Below are 13,450 nucleotides of genomic sequence, written 5' to 3' on the forward strand. Positions count from 1 at the left end.
AAAGGACAACCACCGTGGCCCAATTTGTTGATTTTTTACAGACGAAAAGGTAAAAGCTTCTTATCGGATGCAAGTTGGTGGTTTTTGTGACCAACATTTTGTCTCAACTTTAAAAATAATTCTGGTATTATTTAAAGCAATGAAAACTTTGAATTCTTAAGTTTTGTCCAAAATGATAACTTATTGGTTACCTTTAAAGTAAAAAATCTGATGTATACACCCCGTGACTTCCTTGTACGGAATATTAAATTATACGCATTTTTTCTTGCATTTCATTTAAAGTTATTATATTGAATTAAACCTACTTCGCTGACAGCGCATAAACCACAATAGAATAAATGCATTCTTTAAAATTCACTTTGTTTACCATAGCGACATTCTAGCGCTAGGTTTACTTAACAGTATTATATTTCGTTCATATTATAACTCAGAATGCACAAAATTTATATCATTTAAAGAATTATCTAATCGTTGCCACATGTTCTATTCAAATACTATAATAAAGCTAGAACTATGTATAAAAGAAATTAAGCAAACAAAACAAAAAAGAAACAGTTTTTCACAGACGATTGAGTATTTCTCATTTAATTAATTCAGTTCTTACTTCGCGAGAAGGCAAAAATACATAAAAACTCAAAATATCTATATTAAAAATTACGAAGTAAATCTCAAACGCTTATTTCCTCGAAAAAATTCCAGAAAGGATTAAGCATGATTTAAATAATAAATGAAGGCGTTATCTTTGTTGTTGCGAAGCTAAGTTTCTCTAGATTAGCAACAAATCCGCTGTTCAGCTGTTTCAAATGTAAACAAGAGCAATGGCCGTCATCAAATTAGGCTTAGCGGCACTTAAACAACTTTAAAATTGTTGATAATTCTAAAAATATTGCATACAGATTTACTAAAGGCATAAAAACCTTAACCAGAAGATAAAAACAACATAGTTCAATCATTTTTTAAAGCAAAAAATGTACAATTTACAAACATATGAGAGTAAAGAAACTGAGATCACTGAGCCGGGTAACAGAGTGGATATATATATAAATATACAAAAGGCGGGACAAAGGCTATCTCTCTTAAGAAGGCCTTCGTAGAAGACTTTTAAACAGATGCTTTATGTGGTTCGCAATTAAGTTAAACATGAGAAAAACTATAAAGCCCTATGCAAACAATCCGCTTATCGGGAACCGAACAATGACGAACTACGTTTGATTCTCAATTTAATCCATTACTTTCGGTTAAAGAAAACGCAAGAGAGAATAATAACCCACATTATAGCTAACAGATAAACGATTTTAACAGTATATTTCTATTTGAATCGGAAGAAAAAGCTATTTGATTGCGTAAATTAAACTAGCACTTAAAATACGTAAGAAACACTTCAAATACAGGAATAGTTGTCATTTTCTTAGAAATATTATTTTGAATTTAGCGTTTTTGGTAGCAGTTTTTCCATGTTTCGGCAGCGAACAAACTCAAGCAATTTTAGACGTAATCCGCTGAACTCATAAGCCGGTTCATAAACCTCCGTTTAATTCGAAATTAACCAATTTTCAGAGTTTTATTCATTCAACTCTTTTTTTTTTTTTTTTTTTTTTTTTTTTTTCTTTCTTTTTTCGCCATCGATAGGACAGGTAGAGGTAGAAGTGAGCGGGACAGAATGTCACCATTGGTCGTGCAAATGTAGTCCCACGCCACTAACTGTGCAATTTTTCAAACGTTTTGAGGAAAACACTCCGGGGTACGATCCGAATGTCTCTCATCCCTCTTTCCCTATCGCCAATCTCTCGAGAAGACTTTCGACTGGCCATCTATTTTGGGTGCCCGCTTACAACTCAGACAAATACGCCTACAAATATACATACCTTCTCAAAGATTCTAACCTGGACCAATCAATTTAATTAATTACTAATTACTCGTTACATCGCCTAATTACTTTTTCAATAGGGGTACAATATGGCATGCGACTCTAATCGTCTGTAATATTACATTGTATTGTACGTTACATTATGGATTATGTTAATTTACCTAACAGTTAAATTCTGAGTTTAACAATTTCCGGCCTGAATATATTTTTAGAATCGCGGTTGAATGCAAACGAGAAGAAGTATTTAACTGTGAAGGTCTACTGACTTCGTTAGAGAGAACCAGTGATTCTAACTAACGCGCGTCCGCCTTTTTAGGCTACTCTCTCTTAAGCTATTATTACGCTCGCCTGTACTTTAGGCCCTTGATAGCTTTGCCGTTATTTAGCATTAAGGGGCCAACTCTGTTAGAATCTTGATAGCTTCGGCTATATCTTTTTAGTTAAGTTTAGTTAATTTCTTAATTCCTGAAATCAAGCCTGAGTAGAGGCCTTTTGTTAAATTCCAAGAAGGAGTTATGTGAATTTAATTTGGAATAATAAAGGGTATTTAACCCTTCCCAAGTTTGATTTTCTGTCTCCCGAACTCAAGCGATTATTAGTTTACCAGTTCTTAAGATTCTTCAACTTCAACTGTAACTTAAAAATACACAGATTAGAACCTTACAGTATTATACAAAAGTTCGTAATGTTTTTCAACAAGTTATGCTGTACTATTGCGAGTATTTTTGCGTATCTTCTATTAGCTATGGACTTCTTTTTTTCTGAAACATTATGGCACACTTTTCGACTTGTTGCACGTTATCTTTATAGCGAGAACTAACTATTATCAGTTGTTGAGTATGCCTGTGTTGCATTTTGTAATGAAAGGTAACCCCATAGCCAGAAGTCGCATGGGGTAAGATCAGACGACCGAGGTGGCCATGCAGTTGGAAAGCAGCGACTAATGACTTTTTCTGTTGTGAATTTCTGTCGTAGCATCTGTTGCACCCGTACAGCAACGTGTGAAGGGGCTCCATCTTGCGTGAAAATGATTTCTCCCAGGCATTGTCTTTGCTGAAGTGCCGGAATGACAAAGCTGTTCAACATGTGGCGATATTTCTCTCCGGTAACAGAATAGGTTTCCGGTCCTGTAGGGGTAATGTTCTCATAGAAGAATGGACCTACGATAAATTCCGCTGTGAACCCACACCAAACTGTTACCTTTGATGAATGTAAGGGAATTACTGTGACTGCATGTGGTGATTTGTCATCCCAAATTCCGCAGTTCTAGGTATTCACAGTTCCAATCAGGTAAAAGTGGGCCTCGTCTCTCCATAAGATTTTCCACCGCCAAGCATCATCCACCTCCATTCTGGCAAGAAAGGTGAAAGCAAAAGTCAATCGCTTATCATGGTCACGGTACAGTAAATCCTGTACTCGGCTGATCTTGTTCGAATAGAATTTGATAATCTTTCGTAAGATTTTCCATACGTTCTGTAAGGCATATCCATATTCCGAGCCTAGGAGCCACGAGCGCTAGGGGTGGCAGCAATATTGTCTGGTCCTCTCTCGACAATCACCGTGGCAACTGGTTCGTTTGTATCCTGTGGTACAGGTTTTTGTCCTCCCTGACTGAACCTTCAGAGAACCTGTTTTCTCAAACGTCGCAACCATTGCTTTTAGCCCATTAACTGACACAAGACTGTTACCTTTACTCTTTTTTTTTTTTTTTTTTTTTTTTTTTTTTCGTTCTAAAAGCATGAAGAGCGGCTGACGCGTTGCACTGGTTGAGGTAAAAGAATTTGACCAGTAACGCACGCTCGACTAAAGAAAAAGACATTGCACATAAACTTTCAATCCGATTGATTCGAAACGTAACACATTGCCTTTTAAAACCCAAGCAGCTGGCACTGTGCGAATGGATGTAACGCGAAATTTGTATAAAGAACTTTTTCTTCTGCTCAGCATACGTGATATTGCAGATCACGAGACTTTATCGGTGTTTATGTACATTTTACGCTTTTTTTAAAGTGTTGCCATATTACACTTGAACTAAATCAGAAAATGTGTATAATAAAAAGTAATTTTATTCCGTATAAATTTGCATTTGTTAACACTCTATTTTCTATTACACAGCGCTAAATATTCCCCTAGCGATGACTTTTGGAACTAATTTGTTATTTCGCTGAATACTTCGTCCCCCGTCTTGTTTAATCTTCCTACAAAATGTGGCGTCATTCTTGCAAATAGATCGCGCTACAGAACACTGTGAGACTGTCAGTTTAATTATGGCCACCCGGTACAAGTACAAATGTAAAGATGAAGTCAGTACAAATAATTAAGCATTAAATAGCAAGAAAAATTGATGTAGTTAAGTTAATAAGAATGCACACTGAGTAAAATAAAAATGGGACATTTCTGTAGCTCCCGTTTTACTGGGCCGATTGACGAAATAAAACTTGTGTTTTTCATGTCCCAAAAGCGCGACTGTGGATATGCAAGAGATTTATATATAGCATTTTTCTAATATAGGTATTTTGACACAAAACAGGACGTTTTCTGAAATGACATGAAAAGTTTTTTTACATACTTCGATTCTACGACTCAAATTACGCCAAAGTGCCAAGTTTTGTAAAAATCGCACAAAACGTTAGCTCCTCAACGTTAATCGAATTTGGTATATATTTTTTAATCTCTGTTTTTTTATTAAACATATCTGAGTCTTCATTTCACATTTCGAAATTTAGGTTCATTTCAAATAAAATTCGCCCATTTTCATGATTTATTTTTTTTAATTTGTATTTTAAAATAATTTTTATAAATTTTTCAAAAAAAATTCTGATTTATTATACATAAAATTTTTACCATCATCTTAAAGTAGATGTATTTCTAAGAATACCTGAAAAAAGTTAGTTTATCAATTACAATTATTTAAAAAAGTTTATTCAAAATTTCCGAAGATATACGTGAATTTATATATTGGTGCATTCTGAAATTTGGCATATTTGTTGAAAGCGATAATAACATAAAATATGGTTTAAGCACTTTGAAATTATTTGAAAGCACGAACGATGTGACATTTTTCCGCTCATGCACGTAATAGCACGTATATAGCGTAAACATGAACCAGTTCCACATTGTAAATACTCCACGAATCCCTCAGGTAAATAGCCTTGGCATGCTCTCCTGTGTTCAAATGATGTAATCTATCTATCTAATGATTGTAATAAGCAAAACGTAGCTAACAAAAAAATTGGCACAAATAAAGAGGAATTTGCGTTAGAACGGGTCCATTATTATCAAAGCGTTGTTGTTACGATAGACCCAATAGAAATTATAAGGCCTCAAGACCAAGTTGAAATGTTAGGTATAAAGCAGAAAGATGAGGCTCGGAAAAGGTTTTCTCACACCTCCGATAGCAACGGGCGGAAACTACGTCATCAATTAGATTGTTGTGCAGAAGGATTTCCAAATCTCCTAAAAAATTCGAACTGAACGGTGAATTAGTGCTAACAAGATTTTCGCCTCCAAAAATTGCAAGTTCTGGGTTTTATCGGAACAATGAGAAAAACTAAAGACCTTTTACTTCCTTCAGTTTCACATATTTGTTCCTTCATCCTGAAATTTAAAAATGTGCGGCCTCTTTCTAGGTACACAATACTACACTAAAACAGAATCACCCTCGTATGCAAAATTAAAAGAATTTGCACATTATGTCCAATTTCTGAAAACGTAATGGATAGTTTATGATGAAATTAGGTACGAATATACATTGAAAACATAGAAAGGAGATATATCATTCAAAAGTCATTTTATGCACGCATGATTATCAGTAAAGCTCATAGTTCAGAGATGTCCTAAGTCCACGTTGTGATAATGAACTGAAAGTGAGTCTACTATAGACTACAGTCCTTTCTCACATCCAGACAGGTTGCGCAGCGTGCGGCATACTGGATAGGAGGCAGTTGAGGAATACCAGTCACAGTCGATACCATTCCTTCAGCCAGCCAGTTTTCAACTCGGGATGAACTTCAGAAGGGAATGACGAGATAAAATTGCCATCCCAAAAGCGCACCAGACATGGTCTATAAGATTAATGTCAAGAGATCTCACTGGATAATCCATGCAGTGATTATATTCACTTTCCAGGTAATCTTTGACCAGCTTAGCTCTACATGGACGAGTTTGTCGTCCATGAGCAGAAACCCAGGACTAACTGCGGCCTGAAAAGTCGAACATAAGGCACTAAGATCTCCTCTGTGCATCTCATAGCAATCAGGAAGACTTTGTAAAATACGTGCAAAGGTGTGCTGCCGTCCATCATAATGCCTGTCCAAACCAAAACACTTCCACGGTAATGATCGTTTCCCTACAGATGAAGGAGGGATGGTATCGTGTTTGAGGCTCTCTTCAGATAGAGGTACACCATGAATCAAGGGTCTAGGCTCAATTTTGGCTTGTAAAATGCAAGGTACTCCAGTGAAATCTGGTACATGGTGAGTGTTGTCTGCAGCATGCTAAATGCTCTCTCTTGGGCACTGTAATGAGCGTGATTAAAACAGCGGGTCTACAGCCCTTTCCCATGAAGCCTTCGACCAATTATAAACCCTGAAACAAGAATTTCAGTGTCAGCATACAGCTCACATGAGAGCACTGAAGCTATAGCAGTTCAGCGTCGTGTGTATACCAAATAACTATCCTCATTCGTCGTTGTGAATATTCCTCAACTTAGTATTCTCAATATGGGTCCAGTATCCTGAAACTGTTTTCACAAAATGCAAATGATACTGGGCATTACACTGAGTTCTGTCGCCATCTGCACTTGCGACTGGCCTGCCTCCAATCTACGGACAATTCTCCATCTAATTCCGTCATCCATATGTTCGGGGTTACTAATTGTACTCGATACTATATAAAACGTACCTAGCTCTTGCGAGAAACACGGCGAATGTCTTGAAGGAGCAGTAGCACACGAATCGCCGAAAAACCTTATATCCTCTGCACAATCACAGCTTCGCAGATACGCACATGTACGCTTACGTACTCGACTTTTAATATTTGCATAATACTTCGGCGGCATGTTTAATACCTTTGGTTCAATACCTTCGCAAAGCTAGACTTAATTTGCAAATAATGTCTAGCTTTAAGTCGTAATAATTTGCAAATTCTCTTAATTTTACACTCTAGTGTATATAAGTACCCCATGAAAGAAAATCTTATATCTCGCCTTTTACAAAAGAGAACTTATATTTTATTGCTAAGTGTAAAGGAAACTACCTACATTCAGTAAGGTTAGAAGTCCCACGAATGGTTGAGTACATTAAGAATATGAGCCCCACCAACGGCCCTATTTTCGAACCCAAGTGAACGGGCGCGGCTTTTCCAGTATGTAGCATGAATAGGAGCCAGTTTTGTTAGAGTCCTCCACCCCTACGCATCCTTCCCGTAATACAGATAGCCCTCGTGTACTTTGCCGTATTTAGATAGCATAACCACAAACATTAATATTGTAAAATTCGTTGTTAGAGTAGTTTTAGGTACATAAAACTTCACATTTTAAAAATTCAAAATGAAAGAGCTGTTATAATAAAAAAAGTTTTCATTTTTTTCCCCTTGTTGGGTTTAAAACTATAATTTTCGATTTCCGGAAGTCAAAATGAATATTTGCATTAATTCACTTTTTAGATTGGATTTTCTAGAAGCTTCGAAAATTCTGCACAACAATCTGTTTAATGATATTATCTGCCACTTCCTTCCAATTAGAGCCGCCGGGGAAAACACCTGTTCTAGGCCCCACTTCTATTCTTCTCACCTAACATTCCAACTTCTAAAGCCCAGTATATTTTCCTTTGTGTTTATCGTAACAACAACAAAAACATTTCAATTTTAACGTGGTCCAATATTTAAGTTAATATTTGCCGAGTAAAATATGTCAAGTTTTAAAACTGGAAAGAGAAAAGAAATGTAAGTTTTCATTTCTGCTATAGTCTTTTATGATAAATTATGCGAATACTTTTTTCTCTGCACTGCTTTGTAAACCTACCTCATAGCTAGTTTATTCTGCAATTTGTAAAGTTTCTCATATTTTTCTTTTGAAAACTGATCCGGCAGACTTGAAAGTTTCTTTCCATAACAATGCCGTGTTTCTCGCTATTTTGGGATAATAGAATTTGCCACTACACAAACGTTACCTCGATTCAAAAAGGCGCGATTTCTCAGTAGCTATTAAAATGGCGTCGTTTGAGCTGCTAAATACAAAAGATTGCCAAATTATTTTTGATACCGATGCATTGATTAAACAACAGCCATAAAAATTGAAGTACTTCTGCTGTATTTTATACAAATATAGAGGAATCAAATACGTTTAGTACACCTGCTAGTCGTACAAAGTTTAGAAGCTCATTCAAAACTAATTTATTTACCTTTCTACCTTCTAAACCTTTCTTCTTCTATTTAAATATTTCTAGTAATTTAATTTTTGCGATTTTGTAATTGGTGTGTTTTTCCCTTAATGTATTTTCTCGCGTATTGTTTTCCCTAGCTGTTAGCTTTCAGCTGTAGATTCTTAATATTTTTAAAATATTCGCCTGATTTTTCCCGTCCTCTACAGTTTACAGATTTTCCTCTGACAGCTATTTAATTGGTGAATTGTACACCCTTGATTATTTTAATTTTTATTCAGTGTATTCAACTCGTATTTGCATTTTTGTATCACTATTTGACCCATTCTGTTTTCCCTTGCATTTATTATTTGAAATGTGTTTTTTGGCAGACTAGAAAACATCCCCACCGTAATGAGCTACCTTAAGCTACCTGGACGAGGCCGGTGTTCCCCCACTTACGAAATTTTCCAAACATGGGATTTCACCTTACTTCTGTTATTTATGTTCCAGATCATTGCATAGCCTTATCTACTGTTCGATCTTTCAAAATCCGAATCTTCAGTCTATCTTCCCTGTTTCTTCTTTCCTCCAATGTCCCTCCTAAGAACTGCTATCAAGACTTTCACGTGCCCTCAGGCCTTAAAAAGGTGAGGCAGATATACATCAAATACAGCCGTCAGATATTTAAATGTAAATATACCCATGTATTCTAAATGGAATTTAAATTTTTTCTAAAGGAATAATATTGTAATAGTTAGCAACAGTTTACCTATCACTACTTCCCATTTACCATGTTCTAACTGTTACCACGTTATTCTAAGCACGTCCTTCGCAAATTAAATTACTCGCATAACTTTTCTTTCCAAATTTTTGGACGATACAGTCAGATAAAAAAAGATGCAAAATACGCAAAGAAATATGATATGTACTAAAAGGAAAAATTATTTTAGAAACTGTTTTTCAGAAAAATCAAATTCTTGGAATATAAATAGTAATCTCTTCTTTACTGTTCGAGTTATTTGGAGTTTCCCTTGATTTCTTGAGCCAATAAAATGGCTTAACAGAAGCATTATTTTCATTCACGAATACCTTGTAACTTCCTTACGCTGAGAGTAGTAAAAAGGATATATTACAATAGTTAGTTCTTTGCTGTATGCTGCCATATACATTCGTATTTCTTTTCATTTTTCTGTTTGCGAAGCCATTAAATTTCCGCTTTCTTCAGTATTTGAAACCATACGATATCCTGCCACTTTAAATCTACTTTTTATTTCCCTCTTTCTTGAGTTGTAATGTTCTACTTGTATTGTGAATATCACGCGATTGTTTGCAATGCAATAAAATGTCTAAAAATAGTAAAACTTTTCCATCAATTAACATTATTGTTGCTGTTGATTATCCTTGTGCTCTTAAACCGGCTTCCACGATTGTGGTGGGTGGATGTGCTTTTGAACCTCGATGGACTTAAATTTTGAGAACCAATATTGATCCGAATTTTGCATCTTTTTCCCAATTTTTTTCCAAGACATTCTGGGGGTTAGAGTTCGTCCCTCTTGCACTTCTGTTTCTCTTGCTCTGTGAGATTCTTTACTGTATACTTTAAAGTTACAGTTGAGTGGGAAGAATCTTAAGAACTGATAAGCGAATAATCGCTTGAGTTCGTGGTACAGAAAACAACAAGTAAGGTGGTGTGGTGTATTTAATTATGGCAAAGCACACTAGGGCTATCTGCCTAAGGGAAGGGATGCCTTCGTGGAGGACTTTCTAAGGGAAAGTGGCTCTTATACACGTTACACATAGCAAACAACAAGTAAGAAGAATGAAATTATAAAGTATTTCTACCACCTTCCTAGCGTTCCTTCGTGGTTTAGTGGTTCTGCACGCTGGGCCAGTATTCCAGAGATACGTGGTTCGATTCCTGACGTAGGCGGTTGCTCATTTTTCATCTTGCCTACTTCCAAAAATTCCTAATGTCTCTACAGTGTTGGATGATTACTAAAAGAGTGTTGTATGAAAACCCAGGATTTGGCGATTGGGTCTCCTAAAAGTCCCCAGTCGCCCTTTATAAAGGGGAATATATAAGGTATTTCTCCCGCTTTCCTAGGTGCCTTCGTGGTGTAGTGGTTCCGTACGCTGGGCCGGTATTCCAGAGGTCCGATGGCGTTGTTAATTTTTCTTCTCTCCTGCTTCCAAGAAGAATCCAAATGTCTCTACAAATTAACCGTTTATTATTCCAAAAAGATATAACAGAACACCGTTTTGGAGTTGTGAAGCCGAAACGCGGGCTTGAACTTAAGAGACTAAGAACTAAACTAAGCTAATCTTAACTAAAGAGATATAGCCGAAGCCATCAAAAATCTAACAGAGTTGTCCCCTTAACGCTGAACTGCGAAGCTATCAAGGGCCTAAAGTACGGCCGAGCGTAATAATAGCTTAAAAGAGTAGCCTAAAATAGCGGTCACGTGCTAGCCAGAATCTCTGGTTCTCTTTCACCAAGACAGTAGAACTTCTCAGTTAAATACCAATCTTCCTCAATTTACATTCAAACGTGATTCTAAAACTACGTTCTGGCCGGAAGTTGTTAAGTTGAAATTCAGAAATGATAGGAAAGGAAGTTTAACTCGAAATTTAACTGTTAGATAAATTAATATAATCCTTACAGCTCCAAACACGGAACAGGATTTTTGAACCAATGGTTTTAAATGTTTCTACTGTGAAAGAACATTGTACTATACATAAACTTCTACGCTTTAATAAGAACGAGAGCTCTTTACACAAACAAACTACCATATTTTCTGATTGATCGTTAATATCTGCATCATTCCATCATTATTTGTACTAAAAGCAGTAAACTGACAAAACAAACTTTAATTGTGATATAGTACGGGCAACCAAGTGAGAAAGTTGGAAATAAGATATAGCCCTCGAATGAATTAATCAACTTACCAAATTTGGATCCGATTGAGCATGTGTGGGATGCCTTAGGGGGTCTAACTGCAGTCCACCAAATAGCTCCTATGACCTTCCAGGATCTGAAAGGGTAAACCCCTTCAGAAAAGTGGTTTACCCTTTCAGATCATGAAAAAGAAAGATTTTTTGCAAACTACGAGAGATCCTTATTCCAACATTTTTAAATTTCCATGAGTCTGACTTTAAATTCAATAATATACAATGCAATAGAATGTAAGCAATGTTAATCAATCAGCAGTAATAATTTCTAGATGAGACACTGAAATGCTTAAGTACAATACATTTACAGCAGAATAGCATTGTTCTGCAATGTAAATGTTTTTAATCATTCGCAGAGTATGTCTTTCATCCATAACAGAATAGATAAATTATTAGTTATTTTAAAACATATTCCGATTATTTTTTAATTCTCAGACTATAAGGTATTTCTTCCGCCTTCCTAGCGTCCTTCGTGGCGTAGTGGTTCTGCACGCTGGGTCGGTATACCAGAGGTCCGTGGTTCGATTCCCGGCGAAGACGTTTGCTAATTTTTCATTCTGCCTGCTTTCAAAGGTACCTAATGTCTCTAAAGTGGCGCTCGAACTAAAAGAGTATTGGATGATGATTCTCCTCACCCAGGATTCGGCAAATGAGTCCCCTAAACACCCCAGTCGCCCTTTAAAAGAGGGAGTGTATAAGGTTTAGTTTAGTTTAGTTTAAGAGTATGCTGCAACCCTCCTCGCCGACAATAATCGTCCTCATGGTTAACGCAGCACACCAGCCGCAGACAAACAAAAAATAAATAAATAAATAAAAGATTAAAATATTTAAAGTCCTATTTCTATGATGGAGCATATAAGGCATTTCTCCAGCCTTCCTAGCGTGCCTTCGTGGCGTAGTGGTTCTGCACGCTGGGCCGGTATTCCAGAGGTCCGTGGTTCGATTCCCGGCGAAGGCGTTTGCTAATTTTTCATCCTGCCTGCTTCCAAAAGTACCTAAATGTCTCTACAAGACCACTACAAAGAATTTTTAACGCATGTGAAGGTTTAACTTTATCGTCTGTAAGCCTAAATTAAATATTTTATACCAACAAAACGAAAGGAATTGCACTATGCGTACTAAATAATTTTAATCTATGATTAAATCATAAGCTTCCTTTTATATAGTGCAGTTGTTAACGTTTTCCCTTTTCAAAAAAAAGGAAATGGAATTTATTGTATCCAGTTATGAGTACATGTACCGCTAGAAGTGGACAGGACATCAAAATTTCACCATTGGTCATATGGGTAGAGTATCGCCCCATTAACTGTGCATTCTTGCCCCAGTTCTTAGGGAGAGCATCCTGAGGTACGTTCCGAGAGGTTTCTAAATAAACCGTTTTAAATCAAAAGGAAAAAGTTTGAAATAAACCGTTTTATTTACTAGTCAGATTGATGGTTACGAAAACCATATAATAATAGACAATTAACCCGGGAGAGCGCGCGATCTTTTGAGTTACACGAGCGCGCGCCCCGGATCCAAAAGACCCGGATCGCGTGTTTTAAAGAAAAAACTGTTACTCTTCAGGTAAAAGTGCTACATTTGTACCAAAATATTGTGTTCAAACTTTAAAGATATGCAAAAAATAAAAATTAAAATGTTAATTTCTATAATATTTTTTATGAAATATTTTAAAGGAATACAAAAACACATTATATTAATAAAGAATTTATTAGGAATTTATTATATTATTATTCAGGTTATTCAGGAATTATTATTCACGTTTATTAGGAATATACTGCCTGAAAAAATATCTTCCTCGGAAAACTTCAAGCTTTTCATCAATTGTTATGAACTCACCAATAGTGTAATATTTCTAGCAGAAGAATTCACAGAATCTTCAAAAACTCTCTTATAGGTTCAAGTTTATCTGATTCTTTCTGGACGACGTGAGTGCCTATGTCATCAAAACGCAAACGTCTTGATAAAAAAAGAAAACGTTTGTAGGACATAGTTTTGTGGAAAATTTCCAAGCCGGGTCATGTCTGCTGCTCACAGATCCCGCATATCTGAGATGACTTATGTCACAAAAATATAAAAAAAACCTATAAAAGCCCAAATTTAACCCAGAGTTGTGTGATGAGCATCTCTCCCTCTTTGGAAGCTGTCAGAAATAGATGCAATATAAATTTGTGTATAATTGACGACTTTCAGCAACATTTGTTCACTTGGTAAAAGTTCCCACGATTCTTTGGGGTCTGCATATAGTTTGCCTTACCGATGTTTCCAGGCA

The 13,450-nt window shown here is 36.1% G+C and overlaps 1 protein-coding gene across 1 annotated transcript in view; it reads right to left on the reverse strand.

Annotated features, from left to right (window-relative positions):
• The window catches only part of LOC118203580 (uncharacterized), a 109,692-nt gene that overhangs the window by 56,539 nt on the left and 39,703 nt on the right, over nt 1-13,450 (reverse strand). The gene's annotated exons all lie outside the window — the stretch shown is intronic.

This window comes from Stegodyphus dumicola, chromosome 3 (assembly GCF_044657685.1).
Source record: "Stegodyphus dumicola isolate Sdum_Otavi_A_Nest chromosome 3, ASM4465768v1".
In the NCBI taxonomy this organism is placed as follows: domain Eukaryota; kingdom Metazoa; phylum Arthropoda; class Arachnida; order Araneae; family Eresidae; genus Stegodyphus; species Stegodyphus dumicola.